At 44.8% G+C, this 19,606-nt stretch overlaps 1 protein-coding gene across 3 annotated transcripts in view; it reads left to right on the top strand.

Moving 5' to 3' along the window:
- Positions 1-1,376: 1,376 nt before the first annotated feature.
- ptprfa (protein tyrosine phosphatase receptor type Fa) overlaps positions 1,377-19,606 on the top strand; it is a 210,905-nt gene continuing 192,675 nt past the window's right edge. For 2 of the 3 annotated variants that reach the window (XM_062556618.1, XM_062556617.1), the window contains exon 1: positions 1,378-1,714. The gene's annotated coding sequence lies outside the window, so the exon portion shown is untranslated. Of the gene's footprint in view, positions 1,715-19,606 lie in introns of all 3 variants that reach the window. The other variant, XM_062556610.1, reaches the window with a different exon arrangement.

The following is a 19,606-nucleotide window of genomic DNA, read 5'->3' as shown; positions in this document are numbered from 1 at the left end:
ATGACATTCAGACGCATCCTTTCGGAGTACACACATGCATGTTTCAACAGCTAGTACGTACATGCCATAATCAAGATATATTTTTAGTCAAGGGGGAAAAGGAAAAACAGACTGACAAGCAAACCTTTTTAGCTCATTTGTCTTTAATGAACTTATTTCAAATATAATTAGCATATGAATTTTTCACACTTGATTGGATAAACTAATCTGCTTTTCAGGACATGCAGAACTTGTTACTCAGTAAATGTCAATGTAGACATGTCAATGTTTGGATGGGGAGAATCTAAAATAGCTCTCTTATGTGTTTTGACTCTTCAAATGACTGTGTATCAATATGTTCTTGTATCTGTCGAAACATCTTTTTAGATGAAAAGCTGATATTTTCAGTCACGGTCCACGCTTTTGCCATTTCAAACAGATAAGCCTACATGTGACTTTGTTTGACTCTAGATATCACACCTATAAAATAACAATTTTTTTTTTTTTTTTAAAAGAAAAATATCCCCCAAAATGCCCATCCCCCCTCCAGCATCATCTATGACATCATTGCCCCAAACATCATCTATGACCATGAGTCATAAGTTGTTTCTGACATGGCTTCGGGGGTAGTTCTGATCTGTTCACAGTGTAGGCTAACTGAGGCATGCTAAGATGATGACCTCGCTGTGTACACAGAAATAGTCATAAACAGCAAAAAAAAGTTGCACATGCTGCACTCTCTAATATTATGATCTATCTGAGTAGCTACATATCAACACAAAACCCCACAGAACTGGGATAAGAATAGGCTTTAGCTCTCACATTTATAAAGTGTCTTATTATCTTTTTAGCACAGAGATGCATTCCCTAGTTCCACTGAGAGGATCTAAAAGAGTAAATTATTCCTTTCTACACTAATTACTACAGCAGCCTACTGCATTCGACTTAATAATATGTTATATGAATAATTGTCACAAACCGAAAAAGCTCTGTACTAGCCTAACTAGATCTGGTCATGTGTCTGTGTCCTTTTCAAAATTAAATGTTAATTGTTGGGTTATATAGGATATATGCCTGATTATTCTGGTGGTGAAGTTATTTGTTTTTGTTTGAAGCTGAGCATAATTAACATTTTAAAGACATTATTTTTGGATAAATTAAAGAGCAGATCTCACTAAATGCTATTTATTAAATGCGGGCTATGTTCTGACCCAGATATTTAGATGATATTGATTGTGTTGAATTGGTAACAATGAGAATCACAAATTATTCTCAGAAATTCCGTAAATAACCGATGGGGTACGAGAGAGCCCGAGAATGTCAGCGAACAACCTGTGAGCCAAAGGGAGCGAGCGAGAGCGAGACCGTGACCGACTGAGAGCGCGCGAGAGAAAAGAACCTGTCACAGCGCGGGGGACAGAGGGCGAAAGACTGAATGAGGAAAACTCGGAAACACGCCGCTTCAACTCGGGGAGAATATACGTTTTAAAAAAGACTTTTATCATCGTTACGAATCACGCTTTGGACTGTTTTACTTCAAAGCACCATAAGGAATATACACGAATTTCGGTGGGTGCGAGAAGGCTTTAAAGGACGCCGATTTAAAAGCTTCGGAATCGCACTAGGTTTCTTGAACTGAGGGGAAGGGATATTATTTCTCTTTCAAGTCGACCGGGGACACGAAGTGGTTACTGTTTACTCAAGAATATGAAAACGACCGAGGACACCAAAGACAGTGAGTTTTTATGCTTTCAGTGTTGTTATGCGCTTTCCTGTAACCAACATTATGGTTGAGCGTAAGTTGAAATGGTCGCTGGTCTCGTGTACAATTGTGGACTGTTGTAAGTAGGCAATGCACGCGATTGTTTCTTTTTCCAGAGTTCAAATATCATCGATGTGAAGACGTATTGTTTTATGTCCCACTATAAGCTTTCGACAGACCAGTGTGCATCGATTCACAGATTGTCCGAGATCGATACGGCTATGTACACGCCTCATGGGCAAATACCAGGACCAAGGCATCTCCGGTCGGGCAGTCCGTGTACTGGATACTGGAACCTGTTACGTTGAACTAGGCATATGTTATGATTATAATTTCAGTGAGAAGATTAACGGATGCACCTGTATGCACGGTGTCACATCAGCTGTCTCAATTTTTTTTTTTAACGTACTCCGAGAAATGCCATGTAACATTGCTCAACACATAGCGTTGTCTCAGGTCTCTGTGGTTGATTTAGACAACTTATAAAGTAGGCTACAAGAAAACATCAGTGATAAGAACTTATGATATATATTCTTTTCAAATAGAAACGCTACGCGAGAAGCCACAGCTTAATGGTCGTTAATTGCACGGTAATGTTTTAAATGAGCGTGACAGTGGCATAACCTACAACATGAGTGACCTATCGTTGAATGATGCTTTATTGTAGACTAATGCGAACGCAATGTTTTTAAACTTATTATCTTGCTATTGTACATTCCCTATGGAGAAATGGTTTAAGAACGTATCGTTGGTGAAGAGTGTCAGACGACAAGGCCAGAGTTAAAATCATTGAGATAATAATCAATTATTACGGACTTGAGTGAACATGAACGGTATGTGCAGCGCCCATCGTGTCGTTGTCGAACGCTACACCTATGTTATGTCCAGCAATGTGCGACCTAAATGAGACGCATCTCCTAGTTTGTCTTCAAAACGCCTTTTGACTTTACCATGATCCGCAATATACCATACATTCATTTAGCTACCGGAGAGAAATAACGGTACTTTCCCCGGACTTTCCGCCATTTGCTTTCCAATCTAAATGCCACCTTTGAACGAAGGTCGTAATGTTTTTAGTTCTGAGGGAGCAAATTGGGTTTGATATCCAATTTTGGCGCATTCGTTTACACTCATTCCATGTGTATTTTGCATGCGTAACGCTTCTTCAGGAATTACAGACGGAATGCACTAGCACGTCAGACTCTGTCGACATTGAATGCACGAGATTGCGTGGTCACTTTGGAATTAGACTTATTTGGCTTGCATTTCGTTTTTTATTCCAAAGGTCGAGTGGAATCTTGTCTCTAATGCGTCGCCCAGTAGCCTACAGCCGGCAATGAGTTGGATGCTGTCCGTAGAGGCGGTTGATAGCCTTCTCAATAATTTCTATAAATTTGGCAGTGTCGAACTGATTTTGGGTGCATGTATTTTGGTCCATTGTAGTCTTGCTATACCATGTAACGCCTCCGGTTAGTTGTTAAAAAAAATACTCATGCTTAATACCATGACGTATGGCAAAGCTGCAAGTGCGGAATGGGTGGCAGTCTTTGCGCATCCACCAACTTCAGCTCCATACTTAAACGCTCGGAAAATTCTGTGCCAAATTACTGCCTTTTGCGTCATTTAGCATAATGATGATAGTTTTGCGTCTTACTAATCATTGCAGTGGTGCTGGGGTGTCGGATGGCATATCAGTCTTGCTTATACAATTAGACAAGGGAAAAGAAAGACGGCAAGCTTTCTGCATTCAAATATCTTACTTTTGTGCATAACTTCAGTGTTTTTCTTTTAGTTGTCTGACCCAGCATACAAATGTGTTTTAGAACAAATGTGTTTTAGAGATTTTTTGTATAATTTGTTTAATGTATGATGCTCATCTTAAAAGTAAGCCGGATCTAATGTGATTTACGTGTCCTGATGTATCTGATGTGTTCAACAGAAGCAAAAATTGCTCCCTGTCATTGCTAGATTTTTAATATGCAGCCAGAGGGCAGCCAGACTGTATTGCAAGCAGTGTTGTGGTGCTGTGTGCATGCCCACGGACGTGGTGGCGTGTGCCTGGTGCTGTACCACTGTGTGTGTGTCTGTGTGTCTGTGTGTGTCTGTGTGTGTCTCTGTGTGTGTGTGTGTCTCTGTGTGTGTCTCTGTGTGTGTGTGTGTGTGTGTGTGTCTGTGTGTCTGTGTGTCTGTGTGTCTGTGTGTGTGTGTGTGTGTCTGTGTGTGTGTCTGTGTGTGTGTCTGTGTGTGTGTCTGTGTGTGTGTGTGTGTGTGCGCGCCCTGAAGTGATACCAGGGGTCAGGCCTGGCGGCTGGCAGGGCAGCTGTTTTTTTGCCTCTGTCCTCTGCTAATGAATTTCTGGGCCCTGTCAGCGGCGAGGAGCCCCTCAGTAGTAAACAGAAAGCAAAACACTGCTGGTAATTAGTACTATTGCATCTATCCACTCTCCATCCCTCCCTATCGCACCACTCTCTGCCCTTTGCTTTTCTATGGAGTGGACCCCCACTCTCTCTCTCTCTCTCTCTCTCTCTGCATCTCTGTCCCTCTCTCTCTCTGCCTGTGCTCACTCATGCTCTCCACATTGGTAAATTATGTGTAATTTCAGGGATGAGTGGTAGCGTAAACATATTAAAGGGGAGGGTGCGTGTGTGTGTGTGTGTGTGTGTGTGTGTATGTGTGTGTTTGAAATCTCTGTTTTGGGCCAGTATTTGTTTGTTTATTTCTTTATTTGTGTGTGCTTTGCGCCACCCAGGCTGGTTGACGCAGCAGGTAGCCACGCTGTGCTAATGAGATTGAGCATCCAGCACAGTGGAGGTGAAGCACTTTTTTGGATGAGGCGGAGTTTGGGGTTGAGTTGCGGATGGCATTTGAGAGGCCTCTCCTGAGAACGTCAAGGGAGAAAAAGGTGGCTGTTGTTGGTTTGTTGTGGCTAGTGCTAACTATTTAATTGGGTTTATTTGTACCCAATGTGTGTGTGTGTGTGTGTGTGTGTGTCTTGGTGTGTCTGTTTGAGTGTCTGTGTGATGGACATAGAGAGAAAGAGAATGTTTGTGTCTGTTTATCAAGGGGGTAGGCAGCAAATGCATTGAATTCGCAGTTTGTGTGTGTTTGTGTATGTCAAGGGGGAGGAGGCAGTAAATGCATGGAATTCACACTTTGCGTGAGTGTGTGTGTGTGTGTGTGTGTGTGTGTGTGTGTGTGTGAGAGAGAGAGTGTGTGTGTGTTAAGGGGGAGGATTCAGCAAATGCACTGAATTCACAGTTTGTGTAAATAGCTGTTGCACAGTGAGCACAGAGGGACGAGGCATCTGCTGTGTGTGTGTGTGTGTGTGTGTGTGTGTGTTTGTGTGTGTGTGTGTTGGGGGTAGGGGGTGTTGTTTTCGTTGGCTCCTGCCATCTTGCTCACACATAGCCGATAGCCTGCTTCCAAGCCGACGGCAGCTGACAAGGGAACCGATCTGGCCGGAACAGAGCTGCTCCACCTCAGTCAGCTGCTTGCCGTGTAGTCCTGTCCTTCGGATTCACCGTGACCGTGCTTGTTAAGTGTGCCCCAGTTTTTCAGAAAGTGTGTTAGGGAGGAATGTGACTACGAGCGAGTGGTGGCCGGTGATAGTGTTTCCTCTGCAGAAGCTCTCGCAGACTTGATGCCTTACCGTATTTACTGTACTGTATTTACCCACAATCCCATCCGGTCATGAAATGATGCTACTTTGCACAAAATGAACTATTTGCCCAATACAGATCAGTTTCTCACATTCAGGTCAGAAACAAGTCTCTAGGGTTTCAAAAGCTCTGTACATTTAGCCCTTAGGTCTTTATAGTTTGTTTAGATTATTGACTTGGATGTCTAGATACAGCCATTTCAACACTGCCTACTGACAATATCTCTTAAATGTGCCATCCACTACAGTATTTGACATTTGCTTTACTTGTCAAATCTGACAATCATCATGAGCAAAAACATTGATAAAATTAAATCGTAAAGAAATGAAATGCGTCTAGGCCAAGCCATGCTGGCCCGTAAGACCACTAGCGGTGGTTAGAATGTAACTTGACAGGTTGTAAATACATCACATTTTTCACCCCAGCGTCTTTGTGCTCTTAATGTATATAATGGCATGTTTTTGGTGTTGCCAGAGGCTTTACTGTTATGGGCCCAGCCGCATTACTGACAGTGAGATTTATGATTGCGTCAGCACAGTGGTCAATTGGGAAGCAAATCACTCCTGGTGCTGTGCCAGCCCCTTCTCCATCACATTTGCAATGACATACCCTAATGTTTAAACATAATGTTAAAGGCCTAGTTCAGCAAAAATGGGATTTCTGTCATAATTTAACTGTTATATAAAGCATAATAAATTTAATAGTGTGCAAGGTGTCAACACAGTCACTGTATGTAACGGTAGTCAGCAGGCGCAGCATAATAAACCTCACTCCCTGAAACCTTAAATAGACATGCTAGCGACAGACTGGGCCCATTCGTTTTTAGCCTCCTTGCTAGAACGGCTGCCTCCATTGGCTGAGGTTGCGAGTTTGAGTTCAGACCAGAGCAGGACTGTTCAAGGTTCACGGTGCAGGGTGCATGTAGTTCTTTTCGAATTGTGTGGCTGATAGCGGTAGCCATTTGTTTCCGGCCCATGTGATTTTTACTCTGTAAGACATTTTGTGCTGCTGCTACTGAAACCTTCACATCCCTGAGTGTGCTCCTCCAGTGCCATGCGCCCCTGCTGCTTTGCAAATATACCATGAAAGTAACACCTGTTAGTCTTTGTTTTGGCAGTGGCAGATGTAGCCATGTTGACCTGAAACTCCTGAGGCTTCCTCTCATCTAGGCCTGCCGTCTCCACTGTGTGTTTACGTAACAGGAGCCTTGGGCAGTCGTCACCATGGCCTCACTTGGGTTCATTGCTGAGCCAACGATTTGCTCAATTTCATTTATTGGCCGTATTATGTCTTTTTGTCCTGTGTTTTTGAGGCCTTAGGGGGGAAAGTGAGACTGAAGATAGTGGACAAAGCTATGGGCAATGTTTTCCTGTTTTGTTTTTATGAGAACCCTTGGTGATTACACGTTGAAAAGAGACATGTTGTGTAATGGGATACCAACAGTTTTGGAGAGATTGTAATGCCATACTGCCCTCTGTGCATTTGGAGCCACTTATGACATCCCAACTTTCGTTTTTGCCAAGTGCAGATTGGCATGCAATGCCAAGTGAGACATCAGTCTCTAAATGTTCTTTTTTACTGCTTAACCATTGCTGTAGTACTGTTATTGTTACTTTTATCACCCCTTGGTGGTGGTGGTCATGATGTGTTGTTCATCATGGCAGCCACTTACAGGGTCTGTGGGAGGTAGATGTCACACTGTGAGATCTCAAAGAGCTTAAGTGGATAAGTGATATTTGAGCTTATAAATGCAAAAACAAATGCAAATCCCAAACAGCATTTGTGGTGATAAATGACCACAGACATGAGATATGCTGTTGTTGTTGTTGTTGTTGTTGTTGTTGTTGTTTTTGTCAGGACTATCTTTTTTATTGTCCCATTTAAAACACTTTAATATTATATGCAGCGCTTGCTCTGTGTTCACCAGGAAGAGACCGGAATCCACATTACATCACTGGCCAGTCATTGTGTTGTACATCTGCTGATTGAACTATCAGCCGAACAGTCGAGGTGTTCCCACAAAAGAACAACAGATACAGAGAGAACAGAGTGGCCAGGGTTTTCAATTACTGTTGCCATTGTTTGTTGTTCGACCAGCGTCTGGCTGGCAATGTTGTTGTTTCATCCCTCCATAGATCAAGGGGCAGACTCCATCGTTTTGGCCACAAGCAGGAGATGCCCTCTTTGGGTAAAAAACACAAGTATAATGCCCACCGTCTGTGCATACTGTAAGCCAGCAGAGGTATCTGCAAATACTTGTACCCTGGAGATTCGGCTAAAAATAAAGTATGCCTGAAGCACACGAGGCATTATTTGATATGAGAATTACCAGGAGTAATTGGGTTTTTATCTGACCCTAGCAGCAGTCCCTACGTTGTTAGTCATCGCGGATGTCGTTAGTCCCTTATGATAAAGCCGCGGTCATATCGTGAGGTGCAGAACCCACCTGTTGATCTAAATGAAACAGCTCTGTTTTCCATCAGTCACTAGTACTACTGCCTCGCAGTAAAGAAAATATTTTTCAGTGTGGGTGTGATTTTTTTCTTCTTTATATATATTTTTAATGAAGTCTTTCTGGAACATTGACATGTTTGCACTCCTGCTGAATCTAGCTTAGGCATGACCTGTCTGTATATGAAGATGTTTCTATCATGGAGGACTGATTATCCTCTTGTACTGTAGGTCTGATGAACATTCTCAATGTGTGCGAGTGGATTTTTGCCACGCTATCCTACCTGTTAAGGTGATTTTGCCGCTTTGAAGTGAAAACTGTCAGCTCGACGAAGAGGGGCGGCACTTTGTAGTTTTTCAGCATGACATTAAAATGTTAACACAAGCGCGCTGTTTGCGTCTTGAATCAGTGCAGCTTCTTTTGATCAGACGCTGAGAGGCACCAAAGACTGGCGAAGCACAGCCGCCAGGATTGTTCTAACAAATGTAGAAATGGGAGGGGGAATGATGACATGTTGTTGATGTATTTGAATTCCCTCTACCTCCCTCCCTCCCCTGCGACAGTTTTTAAAAAGTTACACAGACCTGGGCCTCGCTAGTGTGTGTGTGTGTGTGTGTGTGTGTGTGTGTGTGTGTGTGTGTGTGTGTGTGTGTGTGTGTGTGTGTGTGTGTGTGTGTGTGTGTGTGTGTGTGTGTGTGTGTGTGTGTGTGTGTGTGTGTGTGTGTGTGTGTGTGTGTGTGTGTGTGTGTGTGTGTGTGTTCTCCTGTTACTGTGTTCACCTCATTGCGCCAGCGCTCCCTGTCACCGCATATCATCAATTAATGAGGCGTCAGTGAGGATGACTGGCTCTCTGAAAAGCAGCGTGCTTGTCAGGCCCAGCAGAGCAGGTCCCTCTACACGTTAGCTAACTCATTTCGCTTCTCTCACGTGTTTCCTTTCATAAAGAGCAAATTTGAGGCTCTTTTTTTTTTTTTGCTTCATTTCTTTCCATTCATGTCAGCAGGGGTGAGTCGGTGAGTGAAGTTGAGAAAAAGGGTCTTTACTTACAGTTTCTGTTCCAAGTCAGGTGCCTGCGAGTTCTGCTCAGAGTCCGCAGCCATTTTGTCACTGCCTTGGAAACCTCTCACCGTCTTGCAGTTCTACCTAGTGACGTCACCTGACTATGAATCACTAAGGAAGTAATGAATTTCATGTTGGATTGATCTAAATGCTAAGTCTTATTAGCCTACATGCTGGTGCTGGGGATTTTACAGTGTAAGTGGATTAAAAGCAGTTGTCCTCTGTGTTTCTGGAAATCTCAGTGGCAAGTTTCATTTGCCCGAGCTTGTAAGCAAGGACAACACCATTAACAAAACATCACAAAATCCTTTTCCCTTTAGGCTTGAGGGCTAGGACAAAAAATGGAACATATTACCAACACACTTGTGTAACACTTGTTTATAAGAGCCAGCCAGAGGAATAATTGATGTGCTTCCTTGGAGACCGTGGTCAATTAGCATCCGTGAGTGAAACTGTTTAAAATGCACCGCTGACTCAAATTGCCATTTTCTGCTTAATTTCACATTGATGTCCATTCAGATGACAACACTCTTGAAGTCTGCCACAAATAAGCTGTATAGGTCAAGCTAGGAATCAGCCTCCAAAAGAAAATCCCTTTGGCTCCTATTTCCTGTGTTTGTGATCATTTACTGAGCGTTTCTTATATTGCTTGGCCCATTTACTCTGTCTTCCTGGCAATGATTGTCCAAATGCGGAGGTGTTAGGCAGTATCAAACTAAAAGCTCTTGTCTAGACTTTAATGCACATGGAAGGAAGGCTGCATCATTTGCTAGACGATTGACATGCAGTGTTTGCTTTGCCCAGGCACGGACACGATATCACTCTCCATTCTCTCAAAATTCCAGAGGAGATTGAGTATATTTAGGCAGTATAAAGAACAGTTTGTTTTACACAGAGGGCTCTTTTATCTGGCGGTTAAGACACACACACACACACACACACACACACACAGTTACACATACACACAATTACACACACACACACACACACACACACACACACACACACACACACACATCCCTGTGTCATGGTGTTGAAGGATGGCCTATCTGATAATGTACCAGACTGAAGATACCAAAGATAAAAAGCCATCTTGATGGTTGATTTCTCTCAACGTTGGTGTACTTCCTTTTATCTGTATGTGTGTTTATGACGCTTTCCTGTTGCTCTTGTTATCGCTGATTTTGATGACTGTGATCGGTTGGCGATCTCACTCAAGATTCCTGCATTCCAGAGACACAGGGAAACAGTGGGAGAATGCATCTCGACAACAAACCCCAACACTCACACTGCTAATGACTTTCCACTGCCATCAGTGTCTATTAACCAACCACCACCCCACCGCCCTCTCAATTCCACCCCCCCGTCCATGGCCCCCTTGAGAAATGTTGTTTTGATTTGAGTCGCTTTCCTGCCAGAGCCCATTCAGAAGCATCCTGTCCTGCTTGCTGATGGCCTGCAATGCCATTACCATGATTAGATTGTCTGAAGGCAAATGAGAATCAGATGACTCACACTGGCCATTAATCCATTTGTTAAAATGCTCCAACCGTCACTACCCTCTCCCCTCCCCCCAGCTCACCCTACTGCCCTACTCCACTCTCCCCCCCCCCCAGTCTTCCACAAGGTCAGGCCTGGGTGCTTCTCAATAGTGTAATGTAATGCCGACCTCTACGCGTGAACCTATTGATGTCTATTGGGTATGCCAGATTGTGTTATGTGTGTTAGCGGTTAAAGGGCAAGCCTGCAGGTAACCAGACATGATCCTCTTTTTTTTTTTTCCTTCTTCCTCTTTTTCTTCTTCTTTTTTTTATGGGAGCTTTATGGTGCCGCATTGTGACAGGACAGAGATAGGTGCTGGGGTGTGACCAGCGTAATAGAGGATACAGGACAGAGTGGTCTATCACAGGCCTTGACATGCTGGGGAGATTGAAACTCAAGTGTATATATCACAGCATTGCGGCTTAATAAAATATTCCATCATGCCTGTGTCAGTGTGGAGTGGGGCCTCGCCTTGCCTAGCCTTGCCAGAAGAGTCCGGATGTAGGGAGGCCGCAACACTGGGAAAGTATGGTGAAGGACACCGATAAATTTAGACCAGAAGTGCCTGAATTGTTTTTGAAGAAACCGTTGTTGTTGTGGTTGTGGTTGTGGTTGTTGTTGTTGTTGTTGTTGTTGTTGTTGCTGTTGCTGTTACTGTTGTTTGTGTCATCTGGTGGATTAAGAGTCACAACATTCAATATATGAGGAAGGCTTTCTTAGAATCAAATGAGCTGTTTGTGAGGTGATAAACAGCTCCCGTTATATCCGGTGACTTTTTCGACTAGGCTAAAAAAGAAGAAGAAGAGAAAAAAAATCAACAAAATGAATTTAAAAAGAGAGAAAAAGATGATGCTATTCAGGATGCAGATAATATTTTCCCAAAGCATCCCTGAAATGAATACCCCAGTGGGATTCATCTCCGTCAGACTGCAGCAGATCTGAAACACTCTCTTTAGGAATCAAAAACGCTCATTACGCCTGAGGGAGACGATCGTCAGCGTGACTGTGGTGGGACATCTACTTTGAGCTTAATTTGCTTAATTTAAGCTTTTTTTTTTGGGGGGGGGGGGGGGATACTTCTTCATGGATTTGATATACTGTATATGAAAACCCTGAGAGAGCAGTCATGTTAAGAATAGCACTGATCTCTTTTAAATGCGTTTAGTTGGTTATGAAATGCTAAAAGTGTTGAAGCTAAGGCTTTGCATTTTTGTCAGATAAACCCAACCTTGAATTGGGCTGTTGAAACACTGGGGTGTTGATGAATGCTGAGTACACTCCCATCATCCTTTCCTCATAGCATCACCGCATTCTGTGTGTGTGTGCGTGCGTGCGTGCGTGCGTGCGTCCATCTCTGTGTTCGTTTGTGTGTGTGCGTGTGTGTGTTTTTTGTGTGTGTATGCGTGTGTGTGTGTTGGTTTGTGTGTGTGGGGCGTGTATGTGTGTGTGTGCGTGCGTGCGTGTGTGTGCGTGCGTGCGTGTGTGTGCATGTGTGTGTGTCCAGATTGACTCCCATGGCATGGCGTAAGCGTGGGTCTGGACGTGTTCCCATCCCACAGGCCGCCCTGCCCTCTGCTGCTCTGGCGTGGCCCCAGCATCCCTGGACGAATAACACGCGCGGATGCACCAGAAGGTGAAGTCATATTGCCCCACTGTGTCAAGGGTTGGTCAATACTGCTGAGGACTGCCCAAAAAATGGTTGTAACCACCTTTACGGTCAATAGAACAATTGATACACCTTTTATGTAACTCAATGTAGTTTCCTTCTCCCACACAGCCTGATGGAAGGTAGAAGTGCATTGGTTTCCTCAACTACGTATGTCTTGCCACATGTCTCTTACCACATACTGATGTGATAATTGTTAGCATGGGAATATTTAAAGCAAGTGTTAGCTGTGGAGGTGGAATTTCTACACTGGTTGTGTGTGTGCACGTGACAAAAGTCACATGGCTTCTCTGTGGGAGATTCTTCATAGGGAGAGAGAGAGAGAGGGAGAGAGAGAGGGAGAGAGAAGCAGAACGTAGAAGTGGGATTTTTGCCAAGTGCAGAGAGGCAAGTGTGGGTGTGGGTGTGTGTGTGTGTGTGTGGGTGGGTGTGGGGGGGTATTAATTGATGTTGGTGTTGATGTGAACAAGGTGAGAAGGTTGCGCTCTTGATCATGCAGTGCCTTACTTAATCAGCATGCCACGCTAGCCTGGCTCTTATTCATAATCGATGGCAGGGCTGTTATTGATGGCAGCGGGGGTGAGCCTGGTGAGTGGGGAGGGCTAAGATAAAAGGATGCCCTTCTGCCATCTCCCCAAACCCAACCCAACCCTCCTCATCCCGCTACCCTGCTCCTGCTCCTGCTCCTGCTCCTGCTCCTGCGCCTCCCTCTCTCCCTCTCCCTCCCTTGAGGGATGTGCCCCTGTGCCAGGCGTCCAGGTGAGGCGATCTGGCCGCAGATCCGTTGTGGCATCGTGGCGTGGAGCTGGCGGCCGGCTGGTGGGCCGCCAGTGATGAGAAGGAGGTGTGATTCATGAGCCCGCCGCGCCCCGTACCCCCCCAGAGGCCCGGGGGAACAGCGGGCATTATCAGTGGTAAATGGGTCTGAAAACGGCTGTGGCCAGGACAGGCCCGACGACGCGTGATTTATCGCCGGGGCCAACGCTGCGAATAGTTAGCCCCCACGTTACCGCGGGGATATAAGCATTTTCATGGCCACAGTTCAAGTTTATTTCCGATATAAATTCTAAAAAGATGTGGGACAAAAAGCACAAGGGAATTTATAACGTTGGGAGATGTTGTTTGCAAGCTGCCAGCTGGAAGTACTGTTTTAATGTGTCGCAGACAAGGATGAACGGTTGTTTTGTTCCTTTCTCTTCTTTTATTTTTTGGGGGGGTCGAGAAGTACTGTATATTAAAGATCTCTTCCTCAAGGAACTCGGAAAAACTACTACTTTTCCCAAAAGCAGGGAGTACAAAAATAAGTTGAAACAGAGCAGAAAGGAAATGAAACGGACGAATCCCTTTCATTTTAATATCAAGTAAAGTTTGATGTCTCCAGCAAATTATACCAAACTTTGAACTTTGTAATTGGATTTGTGCAAGCAGATGCCACACATACAACAAGACTCCACCAAAAACACAGACGAACTGAGCTACTAATAAAAAGAGAGATGGCAAACAAAAAAAAAACATTTGGATGTTTGGCCTTTTCATTTCGACACCTCTTGGCTGGTCTTGGAAACGGCTGGTCCTGTAATCGATCAGCAGAAATAATTAACCTTTGAAATGTACCACTGCCAGCAACAAAAGGACAATGGAGAGCCTTAGGGGTTGCATCCAGGTGGCCTGTGCCTTCAATGGAATTGTCAGCTTGCTTGGTCGTGGTCTGTGTGTGTGTCGTGTCTGACTTCTGCTGGTATTCCCCCCCATTTCTGCTCATTAATGGCCTCAGACTATAATCAATGGCCGGGATCGATGGGCCCACCGCATAGTAGGCCGGACAAGATCACATTTCCCTGTTGTTGTTCCCAGCAAGTCCTCCGGGGGAAGGGGAGGAGCGTTTGCCCCGTATTTGGAATGGAAATGATGTTTAGCGTTTGACCGAATGCTCTGTTAATAACTTGTCACACCGTTTGGTTCTAATCAGTATTCTGAGAGAACACGTCTGGGCCGTCCGCTTACACGCATGGTGCTTGAATGAATGAGTGAATGGATCTATCAGCCTCCTGTGAATTACATTGGATATGCATGAGTGGGTTTTGCTCCTCCTTTTATCCTATGACCTTGCTGCTCTTGCCAGATGTGTCAGATGCTTAAACAAAGAGCTGCCGACTCGGAGTCCGATCAAGACCAGTTTCGGGCCAGAGCCACTCCAGTATTTGGCTACTGGCTTGACTGTACCCTGTACACTGTGCGCTCTGCATAAAACAGTCACTCTGATACAAATCATAGTTTAAGCATTGTGTCCAAACTATCAACTTCAGGCTCCTCAATTGCATTCGAATGGCTGAGATTTTTGTATGAACTGCTTTGGTGAGTACTTCTGCTCGTGGCATCTGAGGGAAGGCCTGCTCTAACAAGCCCTGTCTGAGAGAGACAGCTGCTGCGAGATGGCACTACTTAACACAGGATTCAGATTATTTGAAAAGACATGCGAAATGCTGACAGCCTTCTTTTAACCCAGAGGTCTTTGGGTTAAATCCATAACACCATTGGCACTGTTAAATGAAACATTAGCTAATCAACAGGGACATTCTGATCCAAGTAAATCCTACATTTCTCGCTAGCAGTGAGCGCTTACAGAAAAAAAGATTTTGCTAGCCAATCAGAACATGCAGACGTGGACTGGTGCAGCAGTTGGGATCGCAATGGTTCTCGCATGACTCCAATAATACTTTTGTTTGGAGCCATGTAATGGTGAGCTCTAGGTTCTTCAGAAGTCATGCCTGATTTAGCTGACAAATGTCCCATGATGCGCATCGCTTGAAGATCTGCGTGACAGTTTTCTGATTCTAATCTTTACCGAGTAACTGCTGTGATTTCTTTTCCGCGCACTAAATTAACCGAATGAAAGACACTTGGGTTAGTTAGGTAAGACTTCAAACGATGTTAAGTTTCGAAATACTTTGTCACCCACGGATTTGTACTTTAATAATGAACTTAGAAGCTTTTGTATGGCGTCTTCGCCAGGGCAACAGAGGGAAGGCCTGAGGCCTATTCTGGGCCTCTGCCTCATCACAAATCATTCCCTGTTTTCAGAGGGAGTAGTTAACATTTTTACAATGCAGTGTTCACAAGCGGGTTTTTCAAAGAGTGCTCGTTTGACAGATCTTTATCGTGTAGTTTTGGCTGCATCACTTGGAAGTATCACGCCTCGCACCGTTGAATACCAATGAGTCTCTTTGGTTCTTCGTCTTGCTCCTAAACAGACAGTTTGATTTCACCCTGGGTGTTCAGTGGGTGTCTCGCATGCACACACACACAGACTCGCATGCCCATGGCGCGCACACATGGACAGGCTGTTTCTTCAGATCAGAGGATAAGACAAGTAGAGGTCATAGTATGTGATGGTTGATGGCTGAATAAGCCAGTTGAATCCCATTTTATATTTATAAGTATCCTTCTTGCAGTTCCCTTACTTAAGCAATGAATAGCATCGGCATGCATGGAACTAACCCCAACCCAGACTCTAACAACAGTGTGTACTGTTAGTTACAGAAATTATATAGTACTATGTGTGTAACTGTACCTAAATATACAAGAACACACTAGCTAAAGACCAAATACTGTATGTGGTAGTGCTTTGGACAGTCGCGTCTGCCAAATAGCCATAACCATAATGGAAGACGTGGTTGGTAGTGAGGAGAAAGATGGAACAAGTATGTTTACCTGGAATCCCTGTTTACCTGTGAAGCACTTCGGGTCAACTCCTGCTATTTTTAAATGTGCTATGCAAATAAAGTGACTTGACTTGACTTGTTTAACATGCATGTCTTGCACCGCAGTTTGATATGCCGTGTTGTCTATGTTCAATTGTGCTGATGGTGGAACACCAGCTGCCACACTCTCACACACATTCACATACACACACACACACACACACACACACACACACACACACACACGCGCACATTCACATGAAGACCTCACAGCACAAGAAGTCTCTGAGAAGAGAATTCATATTAAAGGTATATTGACAAATCATCATTGTGTAATCTTCTGGTTAATTAGCAAGTGGAAAACACATGGAAGCCAGATGGCAGACTTTTTCATCCTAGTCGAAATCGACCATGCTTCCTCTCAGATTATCACCCATCATTGAAAAGGACTGTAATCGTAATGTAATCACTTAGATGCCTTTTCAATACGGCAGTGCAGTATTAACATTATATCTACATTATCCATGTTCGACTTTAGGGCCGTGCTGCTGACAACATAATTGTGTCTGGTTCATTAAATTGTTACATTGGAAATATGGCTTTTTATGTTAAAGTGTATTTCATGAGTTATTACGAGACTTGCAAGGTGAAAGGCATTGATATTGAACCGTATTTTTAAAGCATTGCAAAAGCCGGTGATGTCTGCTTTTGACAATTTAACAGTTCAGCCAGGATTTTAATGTGTCATACCCCTCGGATTCTGGCCAAAGAAATTGAGATATTTATATGTCTTCGGGAGTTCAATGCCAACTCCTGCTTTCTGACATGCCTGCAGGTGGTTTTAATACAGACCAAGAATTATCCTGTCAGTGAAGCCCCATTTGTCATGGAAATCATAAATCTTTATGGGGGGGCAAACGGCATTTTTAGCTGCATAGAATCTCCAAGTGTGGCACAGAGAGAGGGAAAAAAGAGAAACCCCAGTAGACTTGTCATTCCTAGTGCTAAGATGCCGAAGATGGCTTTGAAATGTGCAAGTGGCGGTAGCCAGCCAGGTGATTGCCACTAAGAAGCCCGTCGGTTAGCAGTACCCTAAAGAGGCTCTGGGAGCCTCACCAGCCAATGCATGCAAAGTGGGCCTCCTGTGTTGGGCGGCGGCATGACAGCTGGTGGTGTGTGTGTGTCTCACTAGTTAATATTCAGTCCGGTAATGCTCCCTGTTCAAAGCCTCTTCAGCGTTAGTTGTCGCTGCTCTCACAATGAGGATGCTACAATGAGGTGCCATTTCTTTCCTATCTTGTTCTTTCTCCCCCCCCCCCCCCCCCCTCACTCTCTCTCACTCTCTCTCTCTCTCTTTCTCCCGCCACTTTGCTAACAGGGACAGCCGTTTGGCTGGCACTTTATGCATCGTTTTTACCTCCTAAAGCGCCACATTGCTGTGTCAGGCCCACTCGCCGTAATTGCTCGTCCAATTGCTGGTGGAGGGCTACAAGGAGATCTGTCAATAGACAGGGCGCCCTTTAACAAAGATATTCGGCGACTTTCTGCCCTGGAAGTGAATGCTTTTTCGTGCTGTCTGGGTCCCCGGCCTGTGATGAATATTAAAGTCTCCCTCTGCGTGGTGCGCCCCCGGGGATGTCTCAGTCGGCGGCATCTTTAGCTCAAATTAATCTGCAGTGTGGCACCGATGATTGCCTGTGTCATCGCCACCGCCACCGCCGCCGCCGCCTCTCCTCCGCCGCCTCTCTTCTGCCCGGCGCCGGGGCCCTAATTTGGACGAGCTGCTGCCATTTTGTGCCCCGTCATGCCGAACTGTTTCCTGCATTGATTCAGATCAAACGCAAGACTGCACATGGACAGAGATGCAAAATGCAATTTGTCGCAGGCGAGGTAATAAGAAGAGGAGGGAGGGGGGGGGAAAGAAAAAAGGCAATCAATGCGACACCGCCAACTTATTTTCGAGCGAACAAAAAAAAGCTCAAAAGTGAAACTCTGAGTGCTCCGCTCCTACTCAGGAGGCTCGAGGTAGCTGAGAGTGTGAGACTATTTAATTAAATCACACAAACTCTACACGCGGTCTTTAATGATGTATCCGCGTCGCTCCAATACCTGTTAAGGAGCAGAGATTTTGAAGGCTCTGGAACACGCTTGGGAGCCAAACAGAACGTTTGTTTTGAGATTAAGCGTGATTTGGGATAATCGGTCATAAACTGCACTGTGAAGCCGATGATTTAATGCAGGCTTTGATCACTTTTCAGTGTCTAATATCATTGACATGGAAAAGGCTTACTGACTGATGTACCTTTTCAAGTGCCTTACATCAAAAAAATTGAGGGCAAATGTTTATTAAATCAGTGCAGTCCTCCTTGGGGGGGAGACAGGGCATTATGTGTCATATAATTCATTCATATCAAGCCCTTATGGTTTTCTGCCAAAGGTTTTCACATGAGGCTGTGTGCACCATGCTATACGAATCCAGTTACAAAGGTGGCTACACAGAGGCGAGCACACTCTGTGTTGGATGCCATTTTGATCTCCTTGACAACCAGCAAGTCTTGTTGAAATGGCTGGGATCAGAGCCGCCCGCCTCTCTCTTTCTCTCTTTCTCTCTTTCTCTCTCTGGCTCTCCCTCTCTCTCTTCCTCTCTCCAGGGTCCACCAGCAGCCTATGCAAACCAAAGCAGGGCTAGAGGCTCTTTGAGTCTGGCAACGGCGCTTGCCGTACGGGTCAGCTTCCACTTGTTGCCGACAGCCAGCCAGCCAGCATCCCTCATCCCTTCAGGCCATCTTGTGTCTTGTGTGTGTGTGTGTGTGTGTGTGTGTGTGTGTGTGTGTGTGTGTGTGTGTGTGTTGTGTGTGCACTATTTGAATTGGGAATTTGACTAGCCAGCTCCAGTCCCCCCCTCCGTCTACCCCAGCTCCTTCTCTGCCCCCTTACCCCACACCCCTCCGGCTTTGTAAAGTTACTCCATCCTGCTCAACCTCTGAGAAACCTTCTCTTCGCTCATAACATTTTCCGGCAACTTTCCCGACTCTCTTCCTGGCTTGTCAAAGCTTTTTTATTTCTGGCAGGTCTCTCCCTTCCAGTGCTAAAGCCACCCACACATCTAGATTAGCTAAGCAGAGCAGTGGTGCGCAGGCAGGAACCACGACCACTCTGCACTATCCCGCCGGCCGCTCACAGTTGGAGAGAGGTATTTAGATTCTAATTTATACTCTTAGCCATGGTCCCTGTCTGCAATTTGTACAAACCCCATATCTACTTCTGGCTACCCCCCCTCCCCCCTCCTCCTCCCTCAGGCTAGGGTTGAGAGGTTAAGTGCTGTCTGTGGTATTTTTCCAGGTTCCTCCATCTCAAGTGGGGGTGGCGGGGGGGATTAAACTCTTTTGGATAAATTTGTAGTGGCTTTTTGGAGAGTGTGAAAAATTTCTGACAGTACTTGATGACGGCTGTGTGGCAGAGCCTTGACAATGTGTTGATCTCATTTCAATTCCGACCCATTTAGCTTCTGGCATAGAGAAATTGAGAAGGAAGGGTACGCTGCCTGGAAGACTTCAATTTCACAACATGCCGGCGCCTTGGACGTTTCATGTGGCAGAGACATTTAATTCCATGCTAGACAAAGATAGCCTCACCCTGAAGGATATTTTTTAATAGCCATTATTCTTTCTTTTTTTTATTTTTTTTTTTTTTCATTTGCATAGTTATTAATGCATTACTATTGTGACCATAGATAGACTCTCACTTTTTATGCCAATTTGTTTTATGTTGATTTCATGGCTGTTG

The sequence above is a fragment of the Sardina pilchardus genome, chromosome 15 (assembly GCF_963854185.1).
Source record: "Sardina pilchardus chromosome 15, fSarPil1.1, whole genome shotgun sequence".
NCBI classification, from domain to species: domain Eukaryota; kingdom Metazoa; phylum Chordata; class Actinopteri; order Clupeiformes; family Clupeidae; genus Sardina; species Sardina pilchardus.
The sequence above is the reverse complement of the archived record's forward strand: the minus strand, read 5'-3'. Positions and strand labels throughout refer to the sequence as shown.